General features: G+C 46.0%; 1 non-coding gene and 1 pseudogene across 1 annotated transcript; one reads left to right on the top strand and one right to left on the bottom strand.

Moving 5' to 3' along the window:
* Positions 1-9,014: 9,014 nt before the first annotated feature.
* Positions 9,015-9,133, bottom strand: LOC126951733 (uncharacterized; annotated as a pseudogene).
* Positions 9,134-10,870: 1,737 nt separating this feature from the next.
* Positions 10,871-10,977, top strand: LOC126951880 (small nucleolar RNA U13). Its single transcript, XR_007724721.1, has one exon. It is a non-coding gene; the product is annotated as a small nucleolar RNA U13 (small nucleolar RNA).
* Positions 10,978-13,540: the final 2,563 nt, after the last annotated feature.

Below are 13,540 nucleotides of genomic sequence, written 5' to 3'. Positions count from 1 at the left end.
ACTACTACGCTCTCAGCTATGTCCTCACAGGTTCTCTCTCTCTCTCTCTCTTTCTCTCTCTTTCTCTCTCTTTCTCTCTCTCTCTCTCTCTCTCTCTCTATATATATATATATGCCTGGTATATAGCTGGGATTACAGGCACCCACCACCACGCCTGGCTAATTTTTGTATTTTTAGTAGAGATGGAGTTTCACCATGTTGGCCAGGCTGGTCTCGAACTCCTGACCTTGTGATCTGCCCGCCTCAGCCTCCCAAAGTGCTGGGATTACAGGCGTGAGCCACTGAACCCGGCCCCCCACAGGCTCTTATAGATCAGTTGGTATTTGCTAGAAGTTTGTATAAATAGAACCATACAATATGGATTATCTTACATTTGTTTTTTTCTTTTGCCACATAACACAGTTATTTTGAAATTCATCCATACTGTTGCCTGAATTTCATTGTAGGAATGTATTACTTTACCCATCACCTGGTGAAGGACATTTGGGTTGTTTCCAAATTTTGGCAATTTTGAGGAGAGTGGCTATGAATATTTGTATACAAGTCTTTGTATGTACTTGTTTTAATTTCTCTTGGGTTGATGGCACATCTACTCAGTGTATGTTTAACTTAGAAAAACCCAGCTAGCCAGGAGCGGTGGCTCAATCCTGTAATCCCAGCACTTTGGGAGGCCGAGGCAGGTAGATCACGAGGTCAGGAGATTGAGACCATCCTGGCCAACATGGTGAAACTCAGTCTCTACTAAAAATACAAAAAATTAGCTGGGTGTGGTGGCATGCACCTGTAATCCCAGCTTCTTGGGAGACTGAGGCAGAAGAATTGTTTGAACCTGAGAGGCAGAGGTTGCAGTGAGCTGAGATTGCGCAACTGCACTCCAGCCTGGGCGACAGAGTGAGACTCTGTCTCAAAAAACAAAAACAAAAACAAAAAACCAACCAAAAAAACCCCACCCGCCTGACTTCCAAAGTGGTTGTTATATTTTACATTGCCAACAGCAGTGTATGAGAATTCAAGTTCTCTAACAGCCTCATTAATGCTTGATACAATCAGTCTTTAAGCCATTCTAATAAATGCACGGTGGTATCTCGTTGTGGGTTTAGTTTGCGTTTCCCTAATGGCCAATGACTTGAACATCTTTTCATGTGCTATTTACCATCCATCTAGGTTCTTTGGTGAAGTGTCTGTCCAAATCTTGTACCTTTTTAAAAAATTAGGTAGTTTACTTTCATTTTAATTTAATTAAATTAATTAATAATTTATTATCGAGACTGGGTTTTGCTCTGTCACCCAGGCTGAAGTGCAGTAGCGTGATCTCAGCTCACTGCAACCCCTGTCCCCTGGAGTTAAGCAATCCTTCCACCTCAGCCTCCTGAGTACTTGGGACCACAGGCACGCGCCACCACACCTGGCTAATTTTTTGTATTTTTTGTAGAGACTGGGTTTCACCATGTTGCCCAGGGTGGCACTGAGCTCAAATGATCCACCTGCCTTGGCCTCCCACAGTCCTGGGATTATAAGTGTGAGCCACCACGCTTGGCCCTCATTCTCTAATATGCCTTTGGAAGGGCAAAAAATTGTTAACTTTGTGGAAGTACAACTTATAATTTTTTTTTGTTTATGGATTATAGTTTTGGTTTTCTAAGAAATCTTTGCCTTAGGATCAATAGATTTTCTTTTAGAAGTTTTAAAGTTTTAGGTTTTTTTTTTGTTTGTTTGTTTTTGAGACGGAGTCTCGCTCTGTCACCCAGGCTGGAGTGCAGTGGCCGGATCTCAGCTCACTGCAAGCTCCGCCTCCTGGGTTTACGCTGTTCTCCTGCCTCAGCCTCCCGAGTAGCTGGGACTACAGGCACCCGCCACCTCGCCTGGCTAGTTTTTTTGTATTTTTTAGTAGAGACGGGGTTTCACCGTGTTAGCCGGGATCGTCTCTCGATCTCCTGGCCTCGTGATCCGCCCGTCTCGGCCTCCCAAAGTGCTGGGATTACAGGCTTGAGCCACCGCGCCCGGCCTAGGTTTTACATTTAGAATTAATTTTTGTGTATGATGTGAGTCAGGGATCTAAATTATTAAATTTTTTTTTTTTTTTTTTTTTTTTTTAAGTTAGAGATAGAGTTTGGCCATGTTGCCCTGGCTGGTCTCAAACTCCTGAGCTCAGACAATCTGCCTACCTTGGCCTCCCCAAGTATTGAGATTATAGGCATGGGCCACTGCGCCAAGCCTTAAATAATTTTTTGCACGTGGATATCTAAGTGTTCCAGCACCATCTGTTGAAAAGATGATCCTTTCCCTTAGCTGCCTTTGCAGATCTCTTGAAAATCAGTTGGTGTCTGTATATATGTATGGGTCTATTGCTACACTTTATTCTGTTCTATTGATCTGTTTGTCTGTTTTTATACCACTATCACATTGCTTTGATTACTGAAGCTTTGTAATAAGCCTTGAAGTCAGGTCCTTTGCATTTCTATATGAATTTTAAAATCAACTTATCAATTTCTACAAAAAAGCTTGCTGAAAATTTAAGTGGGATTGTGTGGGATCTAGCAATATTGAGTCTTTATTTTTTATTTTTTATTTTTGTTTTTGAGACAGAGTCTTGCTCTGTGGCTCAGGCTGGAGTGCAGTGGTGTGATCTGGGCTCACTGCAACTTCCACCTGGGTTCAAGCCATTCTTCTGCCTCAGCCTCCTGAGTAGCTGGGACTGTAGGCACATGCCACTGTGCCCGGCTAATTTTTGTATTTTTAGTAGAGATGGTGTTTCACCATATTGGCCAGGCTGGTCTTGAACTCCTGACCTTGGGTGAGCCACCCACATTGGCCTCCCAAAGTGCTAGGATTACAGGCACGAGCCACTGCGCCTGGCCACTGAGTCTTCTAATTGGTGAATAAATACATTTATTGTCTGGGCATGGTAGCTCACACCAGTAATCCCAGCACTTTGGGAGGCTGAGGCAGGAGGATCACTGGAGGCCAGGAGTTCGAGACCAGCCTAGGCAACACTGTCTCTACAAAAAAAGTAAAAAATAAAAATAAAAAACTGGGTAAAAAATATATTTCTCCATTTATTTAATCCTTTGATTTCTTGCAGCAATGTTCTATTAGTTTTCAGTGTATAACCTTTGTTCATCCTTTGTCAGATTTATGCCTAAGTGTTTCACGTGTTTTAATTGTTATTTTTTAAATTTCAAATTTCAATTGCTCATTGTTTGAATGTAGAAATATTTGTTTTTGTATTCTGATATTGAATCCTCCACTCTTGCTAATTAGCCTTTTTGTAGATTCATCAGATTTTCCAGAGCTGATTACATTACCTGTGAGTAGAGACAGTTTTACTTTTTCCTTTGTTTTATGACTTCCTTACTTCTATTGATTGATTGATTTTTCAGGCCTTATTGCTCCATTGGAGCATCCAGGGCACTGCTGAATGGCAGTGGCGAGAGTGGACATCCTTGCCTTGCTCCTGCCCTTAGTGGAAAGCATTCACTCTCTCGCTGTGGAGTGTGATGATAGTTGTATGTTTTTCATAGATGCCCTTTTTTAGGTTGAGGAAGTACCCTTCTTTTCTTAGTTTACTGAGAGTTTGTTAGGAATGGATGCTGGATTTGGTCAAATGCTTTTTCTATGTCTATTAAGATAATGTTTTTCTTGAGTCTATGAATAGAGTTTACTACATTGATTGATTTGCAAATGCTAAACCAACTTTGCATTTATGGGATAAACCTCACTTGGTCATGATGTCTTATCTGTTTTACATATTGGTGTATTTGTTGAGAGCTTTCGCATCTATGTTCGTGAGGAATATTGGTCAATAGTCTTCTTTTAATGTCTTTATCTGGTTTTGGTAACAGAGTAATACTTGCCTCATAGAATGAGGGAATGGGAAGTGGTCCCTACTTTTCAATTCTCTGGAAGAGTTTGGGTAGAATTACTATTATGTATTTCTTCAATATTTTGTGGAATTCAAGAACGAATTCTTACTAGCTTGGAGAAAAATTGTGGAAGACTGGAATGGACTGAAAGGATTAGAAAGTACATCCTGTCTAGCTCAGCTCCTAAGCTGAGCCTGTCATTGTCTTTGGGATGGTTTACGACTCTGTGAATTGTAGAAAATTGATTCTTGTCCATAGAAATGCAAACTAATTGTGTCTGGTGGAACACAATTTATTTTTGCCTTGTGGATTGACCTATCTTGTATATATCATAAAATCATTTTACATTATTGCCTGTTTGAATTTCTTTTGAATCAGTTGTAACATTTTACTGGTTGTCCCATTAGATAATGAGCTGAATGAAGTCTCTGACATGAGTACATTTTATATTTGCAGAGCAATTATAATTTTACCTTTAAAATTATCTTTTATCTTTTGGCTGGACGCAGTGAAATCCCGGCACTTTGGGAGACTTGAGGTGGGAGGATCACATGAGCCCAGGAATTTGAGGTTACAGTGAGCTAAGGTTGCACCACTGCATTCCAGCCTGGGTGACACAGGAATGATGAAAATTCTCAGTATAGGCTTTGTTTGTTCTAAGGGTTGTTACGTTGGTTAGTTGCTAATGACATACAAGGTCATTTATTGTAGATGGCAAAAATGATGATACCCAGAGAAGAGGTATTTTATAGTTAAGATTAAAGAGAAGATTGAAAATTGTTTTTGCAGCTGGGCATGGTGGCTAACACCTGTAATCCCAGAACTTTGGGAGGCTGAGGCGGGAGGATCACCTGAGGTCAAGAGTTTGAGACCAGCCTGGCCAACACGGTAAAACCCCATCTCTACTAAAAATACAAAAATTAGCTGGGTGTGGTGGTGTGTGCCTGTAATCTCAGCTACTGGGGAGGCTGAGGCGGGAGAATCACTTGAACCTGGGAGGCAGAGGTTGCAGTGAGCTGAGATTGTGCCATCGCACTCCAGCCTGGGCGACAAGAGCAAAACTCTGTCTCAAAAAAACAAAAAAACAAAATAACAAAAAGAAAGAAAATTGTTTTTCATCTTCAAAAAGAGGTATTTGGATAGATACTTTTTTTTTTTTTTTTTCTTTTGAGATGGAGCCTTTCTCTGTCACCCAGGCTGGAGTGCAGTGGTACGATCTTGGCTCACTGCAACCAACCCCCGCCTCTTCCCCAGGTTCAAGCAATTCTCCTGCCTCAGCCTCCTGAGTAACTAGGACTACAGGCACATGCTGCCATGCCCAGCTAATTTTTTCTATTTTAGTAGAGATGGGGTTTCACCATGTTACGCAGGCTGGTCTCAAACTCCTGAGCTCAGACAATCTGCTCGCCTCAGCCTCCCAAAATGCTGGGATTACAGGTGTAAGCCACCGTGCACAGCCAATACTTATTTTTGTGAGAGAGAGAGAAAGGGATTTGCTCTGTTGTCACCCAGGCTGGAGTGCAGTGGTGCAATCATTACTCAGTGCAGCCTCCGCCTCCTGGGCCCAACCTATCCTCCTACCACAGCCTCCCAAGTAGCTGCGATAACAGGTGCTTGCCACCACACTGGCTATTTTTTTTTTTTTTTTTTTTTTTTTTTTTTAGAGATAGGGTCTCCCTATGTTGCCCAGGCTGTTCTTGAACTCTTGGCCTCAAGCAATCCTCCTGCCTCAGACTTCCAAACTATTGGGATTACAGGTGTGAGCCATCATGACCAGCCTGAATAGATACTTTCTAAGGTCCTTTCCTATTCTAACCATCCAACTCCAACCCACTGATTTCATGATGAATTTATTTTAATTTCCAGAGTTCAGTTTCACAATTTGCTGTGTTTTTTGTTTTGTTTTTGTTTTTGTTTTTTTGTGTGACAGTTTTGCTCTTGTTGCCTGGGGTGGAATGCAATGATGCGATCTCGGCTAATCGCAACCTCCACTTCCTGGGTTCGAGTGATTCTCCTGCTTTAGCCTCCCTAGTTACAGGCATGCGCCACCACGCCAGGCTAATCTTGTACTTTTAGGAGAGTCAGGGTTTCTCCATGTTGGTCAGGCTGGTCTCCAACTCCCGACTTCAGGTGATCCGCCCGCCTTGATCTCCCAAAGTGCTGGGATTACAGGTGTGAGCCACCATGCCCAGCCGGCTGGTTTCATTATTTGTTAAACAAGATAGTAACATCTGGCTGGGCACAGTGGCTCATGCCTGTAATCCCAGCACTTTGGGAAGCTGAGGTAGGTAGATTGCTTGAGCCCAGGAGTTTGAGACCAGGCTGGGCAACATGGAAAAACCCCATCTCTATAAAAACTAAAAAATAATAATTGGCCAGATGTGGTGGTGTATACCTGTAATCCCAACTACTTGGGAGGCTGAGGTGGGAGGATCACTTGAGGCTGGGAAGTGAAGGTTGTTGCAGTGAGCTGCAATCGCACCATTACACTCCAGCCTGGGTGACAGAGCAAGACCCTATCTCAAAAACAAACAAACAAACAAAAACAAAAAAAAAAAAAAAAAAGAAAGAAAAAAGAACAAAGAAAAAAGGACAGGAACATCTTCTGTATGCATTTCAGATAATTAAATAATATGGAAAGCAAAGATAGATGTTCCTAACTCCAATTCCCTCATTTTGGCCATAGATTAAATTTTGTCATCCATGTAATCTTCCAGGAAACCTGAATAAGCTTATTTTAATTTAATTTTAACAACTGGTAATCAATTTATTAAAATAGTCGACTTAAGCATCTGCGGTGATGACGTCCACCTCAGCTCCCCGCTCAGTACCGATGGAGTCACCTGCTTAGCCATCTCAAGGACTGTGCGAGTCAATGAGTAGCTTGTGGATTCTCATCTGGAAGCGATCCCATGTCTTAGAACCTTCACCAAAAGGAGTTTCTCTTATAGTGGTTCTCAAAGTCTTGGTAGGCATTCCAGCTGGTCCCTTCACTTTGAGATTCTTTTCCTTTGCCCCTGTGATCAAATGGGCACATACCGCCAGGGATTTTACCTTGCGACTCGTTAGAGTGGTTCGAATTCAGTGAATTGCCACCTCAGCTCCACGGGTGTTTTTATGGCATCTTTAAATGCCTTGACTGTTGTGCAGCTTCCTGACCGACTTGTTCCTGGGCAAGAGCGAACAGCGGTGTGTGAGGAGCGGGAGCGGGTGGATCCGAGCTCCTCACCACCTACCACTGCGATCTCCTCAAAGAGTGAATTTTTTTCTGTTTGTGACGGAGTCTTGCTCTGTCTCCCAGGCTGGAGTGCAGTGGCGCCATCTCAGCTCACTGCAACCTCCGCCTCCTGGGTTTAAGTGATTCTCCTGCTTCAGCCTCCCAAGTAGCTGGGATTACAGGCACGTGCCACCACGCCCAGCTAATTTTTGTATTTTTGTTTCGCCATGTTGTCCAGGCTGGTCTCAAACTCCTGACTTCAGGTGATTCGCCCATCTTGGCCTCCTAAAGTGTTGGGATTATAGGCGTGAGCCACGGCGCCTGGCCTAGTCTATGTTCTTAGTAGCTGAGCATATGTATACATCCTTTGAACCTTTGTGGACCTGTTTCCTTATATGTTTTTCCCTTTCTATTTATTTATTTTTTGAGACAGAGTCTTGCTCTGTCACCCAGGCTGGAGTGCAGTGGCATGATCTCAGCTCACTGCAACATCTGCCTCCTGGGTTTGAGCAATTCCCCTGTCTCAGCCTCCCAAATAGCTGGGATTACAGGTGCCTGCCACCATGCCTGGCTAGTTTTTTTTTTGTATTTTTAGTAGAGACAGAGTCACCATTATTGACCAGGCTGGTCTCCAACTCCTGGCCTCAAGTGATCCACCTGCCTTGGCCTCCCAAAGTGCTGAGACTACAGGCATGAGCCACCGTACCTGGCCTGCTTCCTTATCCTTAAAATAAAATTAGGTTGGATAATATTTAAGTTCTCTTCCAATCTAAAGTTCAGAAAAAAATTTTATAATGTGAGAGAAAAATAGGAAGTATATCATACATTTTCATGTCTATCAGTCTATCCACCAATCTTCCATCCGTTTACTCTGTAAATATTTTCTGTATGCAAGGCACCTTGCAAGCTACAGAAACAATGTCTAAGATGTAGCCCTGCTTTCAAGGATGTTATGGAAATCCTTCTCCTGCCAGGGTGTGAGGAGGTGGGGAGAGCGGAGAACTGGGGAGAACTCCTTAAAGGGGCCTTTACTAGCCAGTGCTAGAGGAAGCTGCTAATCGATCAATTAATTAATTAACAATCAGCAAATGGCAGACAGTGGGGAAGTGTGGCTTAGCTTCCAAATGCTAATTACGGGCCCCTTTATGGAGCCGAGACAGGGCAAATCATTGCAGGATCCCAGATGAGCTGGCACAGACATTGCGAGGAGGGTGCGATTCTCCTCTGTACCAGCATGCTTGCCAGCTTTTATCTGGTGAGATTAATTAGAACTTTTAGAAGTGCAAGTTAGGGCCATAAAATATTAACATTCATGTCACTGGTGATCTGTAAGTGTACTGAGAGAGCCCGGAGCAATTTTAGGGTATTGTTGCTTGAACAGCGATCTGGAGGTTTAGATTTCTTTTCCAGTGACGGTTTCTCAGTGGCTGCTCAGTGACTGTGGATCCTCACCAAACCGACCCCTGCCATTGAATGTCCCTTGCCTCTGTGAGTTCATGCATTCGTCTCTCTCATCCCTTTCATGCTTCCCAGAAACTGTAACGTCATGTTGGTACCTTTGTCATACACCTACGTTTGGAATCCCGGCTGTGGGTCTCTAGGAAAACTGCCTGGCTCAGTGTTTCAGGTTGTTCCTCCCATCGTTATCATGACCTCTGATGCCCCATCACAGAAACTCCCACAACTAAATGCTTCCGGAAGGTGATGTTAATAATGGACTGGTTCATTTGCCTTACTTTCCTTTTTTTTTTCTTTCAGAATAGCTGGGATTACAGGCACCTGCCACCACACCCAGCTAAATTTTGTATTTTTGGTAGAGACAGGGTTTCACCATGTTGGCCAGGCTGGTCTCAAACTCCTGACCTCAGGCGATTCACCTGCCTCGGCCTCCCAAAGTGCTGGGATTTACAGGTGTGAGCCACCATGCCGGGCCACGCCTACAGCACCCGGTGTTCCCAGGCAGTCTCCCATCCAAGTACTAACCAGGCCTGACCCTGCTTAGCCTCCCAGATCAGACTAGATCGGGTGCATTCAGGGTGGTATGGTGGTAGACTCTTGCTTTTTTTTTTTTTTTTTTTCTGAGATGGAGTCTTACTCCATCACTCAGACTGGAGTGCAGTGGTGCAACCTCAGCTCACTGAAACTTCTGCCTCCTAGGTTCAAGCGATTCTCCTGTCTCAACCTCCTGAGTAGCTGGGATTACAGGTGCCTGGCACCACACCCAGCTAATTTTTGTATTTTTAGTAGAGACAGGGTTTCACCATGTTGGCCTGGCTTGTCTTGAACTCCTGACCTCAGGGGATCCGCCCGACTCGACCTCCCAAAGTGCTATGATTACAAGCGTGATTACAAGCGTGAGCCACCACACCCGGCTGCAGTATCATGGATTTACATGAAAAGAAATATACAGTATTAGAACTCTGGGACTTTGAGATGTGCTAGGTAAGATTTCGCAGGTACAAATGGATTGTCTCAGACACAGAACTGTCACAATGCACTGCTGGGGAGACGCAGAACCCCTGAGGTATCCCCTTCCCATTGCTGCCTTCTAAGGAATGACAAGACCTGACCACAACTAGACCCAATGGGCTAATGTGACCATTTCAGCTCCATCATGTGAGGGGACATTTGTCACACCCGAGGTTTCCCATCACCCTCTGGGCGCCTTTCTCCAGTGAAATTTCCATGTTCTGAACTCTGCCACCCCTACCAAGAAGTGTGAATTCAGGGCTGGGCGCGGTGGCTCATTCCTGTAATCCCAGCACTTTGGGAGGCCGAGGCAGGTGGATCACTTGAGGTCAGTAATTCAAGACCAGCCTGGCCAGCATGGTGAAACCCCATCCTACTAAAATACAAACATTAGCTCTACATGGTGGTGCATGCCTGTAGTCCCAGCTACTTGGGACGCTGAGGCAGGAGAATCACTTGAAACCGGGAGGCAGAGGTTGCAGTGAGCCGAGATTGTGAGCCACTGCACTCCAGCCTGGGCAACAGAGCAAGACACCTCCTGAAAAAAAAAAAAAAAGAAGTGTGAACTCAGACTCCTAGCCTCTCTGCCAGGAGACATGGACACGCTTCCCAGCTCACACCCCTCAGATGCACCTGTTTTAAGCTTCGACATGACAGGGGCCAGTTGATGGAGAGGCTCTGTGTGCGGATCCTGCTCCGCTGGTGCTGGTGGTGGCGGTGACACCTGGCTGCTGGGGGCAGCAGTGGTGGCAAGAGTGAGTCCCTGAGGCCCATGTTGGGTTCAGCTATGCTTGCAGGAAAGTCACGCCCCCAGGCTCAGGTCTCGGGAGAGGCTGTGGCCATGGCCGTGAGAGTTGCCGCAGGAAGCTCAGTCTCAACACTTTTCCTCTGACCCCTCTCAAGGGGGGTTGAGCCTGTGAGTTACTTGAGGTCTTTAGCAAATCTTTTGTGTCTGTCTTTTTCTGCTTAAATTAGCCATGGTGAATTGTGTTTTGAGTTTTGTTTTTGGTAACTAAAAATCCTGACCCTTACACATTGGTACCAGGAGTGGTCCCAAGCAACAGACCTTCAGGAAAAGCGAGATCTGAAGTTTATTATCTGAAATGAGTGGGTCTGATCACAGAGAGAATGCATTTCGTGTAGAAGGGTGGGCACCAGGGGCAAAACTGGTACTTCAATGAGGGCTTTGTCATGATCTGGACAGTCCCAACCGTTGAAGGCAAGGCTTTGTGGGGAATGAAAGGGGACAGCCATGGAATGTGATGGAAACAAGAAGGTTAAACTTGGCGGGTTGTTTGGCTGCTTTTAAACACACTGGAGGACCCTCTGTAGTTCCCGAGCATGATGATTGAGTGTTCACGTGCATGTGTGGGATGTGCCACCCTCTGAACCTTATTATGATGTTGGCACATTACTCTGGACCTGACCTTGGATAAACAAACAAACAAACAAACAAACTGGAGGCCAGGTGTGGTGGCTCACACCTGTAATCCCAGCACTTTGGGAGGCCATGGTAGGCAGATCACTTGAGGTCAGGAGTTTGAGACCAGCCTCACCAATATGGTGAAACGCTGTCTCTACTAAAAATATAAAAATTAGCTGGGTGTGGTGGCGGGCACCTGGAATCCCAGCTACTCAGGTGGCTGAGTCAGGAGAATCACCTGAATCCGGGAGGCAGAGGTTGCAGTGAGGCAAGATCGCACCACTGCACTCCAGGGCGACATAGTGAGACTCTGTCTCAGAAAAAGAAAAGAAAAAAAAATTGGCCAGGCATGCTGGCTCACACCTGTAATCCCAGCACTTTGAGAGGCTGAGGCAGGTGGATCACCTGAGGTCAAGAGCTCGAGACCAGCCTGACCAACATGGTGAAACCCCATCTCTACTAAAAATATAAAATTAGCCTGGTGGCGGGCACCTGTAATCCTAGCTACTCGGGAGGCTGAAGCAGGAGAATCACTTGAACCCAGGAGGTGGAGGTTGCAGTGAGCCAAGATTGTGCCATTGCACTCCAGCCTGGGTGACAGGAACAAAACTCCATCTCAAAAAAAAAAAAAAAAAAAAAAAAAAAAATACACTGGAGACAATAAGTCTTAAGTTTTGGCTTAAGATGTTTTCAAAGAACTGGGGAATTTCTGACTCTTCTGAATGGGAATCTCCAACAATGGCAGCGTGGGGCTGCCGGTCTGTGCAGCCTGGCTCCTGTGTACCGTTTACGACCTGTGACAGGCTGCGCTCTATTTCATGAACAGCAGGACTCCCCTCAGGAAGACTCCACAGGGTCCTGTGGCTTGGAGGGGGCCATGCGGAGAGATCTGGATGACCTGGAGCTTGCTGTATCCCCAACCCACAGAGTGCCCCTTGCAGCAGAAGCTGCCCCCGTTCTGCCTGATGGAGCTTGAAGACCCTGTAATAGGCTCACAGGACTGTCACATGCGAGAAGGAGCCAGCTGTCTTCATGCTAAACTCTCACCCACCGCCTGCCTCCAAGCCGGTGAGTAGATTCCAGGCTGTCTGTCGCTGAGCTGGTGGTTATTACTTGCCCGGAGAGTCTGACTAATGGATTGCTGCTTTAGGCTCCTGTTGTCACAGGGAGTTCTGCTATCAAAACAGAACAAAATAAAACTGGCTGGGCATGGGTGGCTCATGCCTGTAATCCCAGCACTTTGGGAGGCCCAGGATGGTGGATCACTTGAGGTCAGGATTTCGAGACCAGCCTGGTCAACATGGCAAAACCTCGTCTCTACTAAAAATACAAAAATTGGCCAGGCGCGGTGGCTCAAGCCTGTAATCCCAGCACTTTGGGAGGCCAAGATGGGCGGATCACGAGCTCAGGAGATTGAGACCATCCTGGCTAACACAGTGAAACCCCGTCTCTACTAAAAAAAAAAAATACAAAAAACTAGCCTGGCGAGGTGGCGGGCGCCTGTAGTCCCAGCTACTCGGGAGGCTGAGGCAGGAGAATGGCGTGAACCCGGGGGGCGGAGCTTGCAGTGAGCTGAGATCCGGCCACTGTACTCCAGCCTGGGTGACAGAGCGAGACTCCGTCTCAAAAAAAAAACCAAAAAAACCAAAAAACAAAAATTAACTGTGTGTCGTGGAGCATGCCTGTAATCCCAGCTTCCTGGGAGGCTGAGACAGGAGAATCACTTGAACCCAGGAGGCAGAGGTTTCAGTGAGCCGAGATGGCACCACTACACTCTAGCCTGGGCACAGGGTGAGACTCTGTCTCAAAACAAAAAAAGAACACAACCAAACCCAGCCTGCTCCCTCTCACCGCTGTCACCTCCCTCCTTCGCCCTCCTGGTTTGAATTAGTGGCAGTGGTGGAGGGTGGGGCAGAACAACTGGCTACAACAAGAAACAAACTAACCAAAATGTGCCTACATGGGTACATGGCTACCAGGCAGTTACTGTGGTGTCCGGCTCAGCCAGGGCCCACGCTGGGTGATCGTGTCTGTCTGTCTGTTTTCCTTTGCATCTTCAACTAGACGTGGGCGTTCCTTACTCCTGTACAAAACTTCCGCTTGCTCCTTGTCCCCTGTGGCAGAAGCCTGCCTGCACACGCCTGGGGGGGATTTCTCTTCCCAGGAGCAACTAAGTTTGTCCCTGAGCAGTTCCTAGATTTGTTTGTGGAGACTTTAGGGAAGATAAACATGGAAATTCTCATACAAATTTGAAGCCCTGGGAGTGGTGATAATGAGCGTGGCTGTGAACATCGCTTCCAGTTCTGGAAGGACCTGTGCGGCTGCCGCTCTCAGGGGGCTTGTGGGACCGGCCTGGGACCCAGCCACTCTCAGCAAGGTCCCCAGGCCAGAATTGGGCTGTAGGTGTCTTTCTTTGTGTTTTTTGTTTTGTTTTGTTTTGTTTTTGCTGAAGTCTCACTCTGTCGCCAGGCTGGAGGGCAGTGGCGTGATCTCGGCCCACTGGCTCACTGCAACCTCCGTCTCCCGGGTTCAAACCATTCTCCTGCCTCAGCTTCGCGAGTAGCTGGG

This window comes from Macaca thibetana, chromosome 3 (assembly GCF_024542745.1).
Source record: "Macaca thibetana thibetana isolate TM-01 chromosome 3, ASM2454274v1, whole genome shotgun sequence".
NCBI lineage: Eukaryota > Metazoa > Chordata > Mammalia > Primates > Cercopithecidae > Macaca > Macaca thibetana.
Note: the sequence above shows the minus strand (reverse complement) of the source record. Positions and strands in the feature narration are given on the sequence as shown.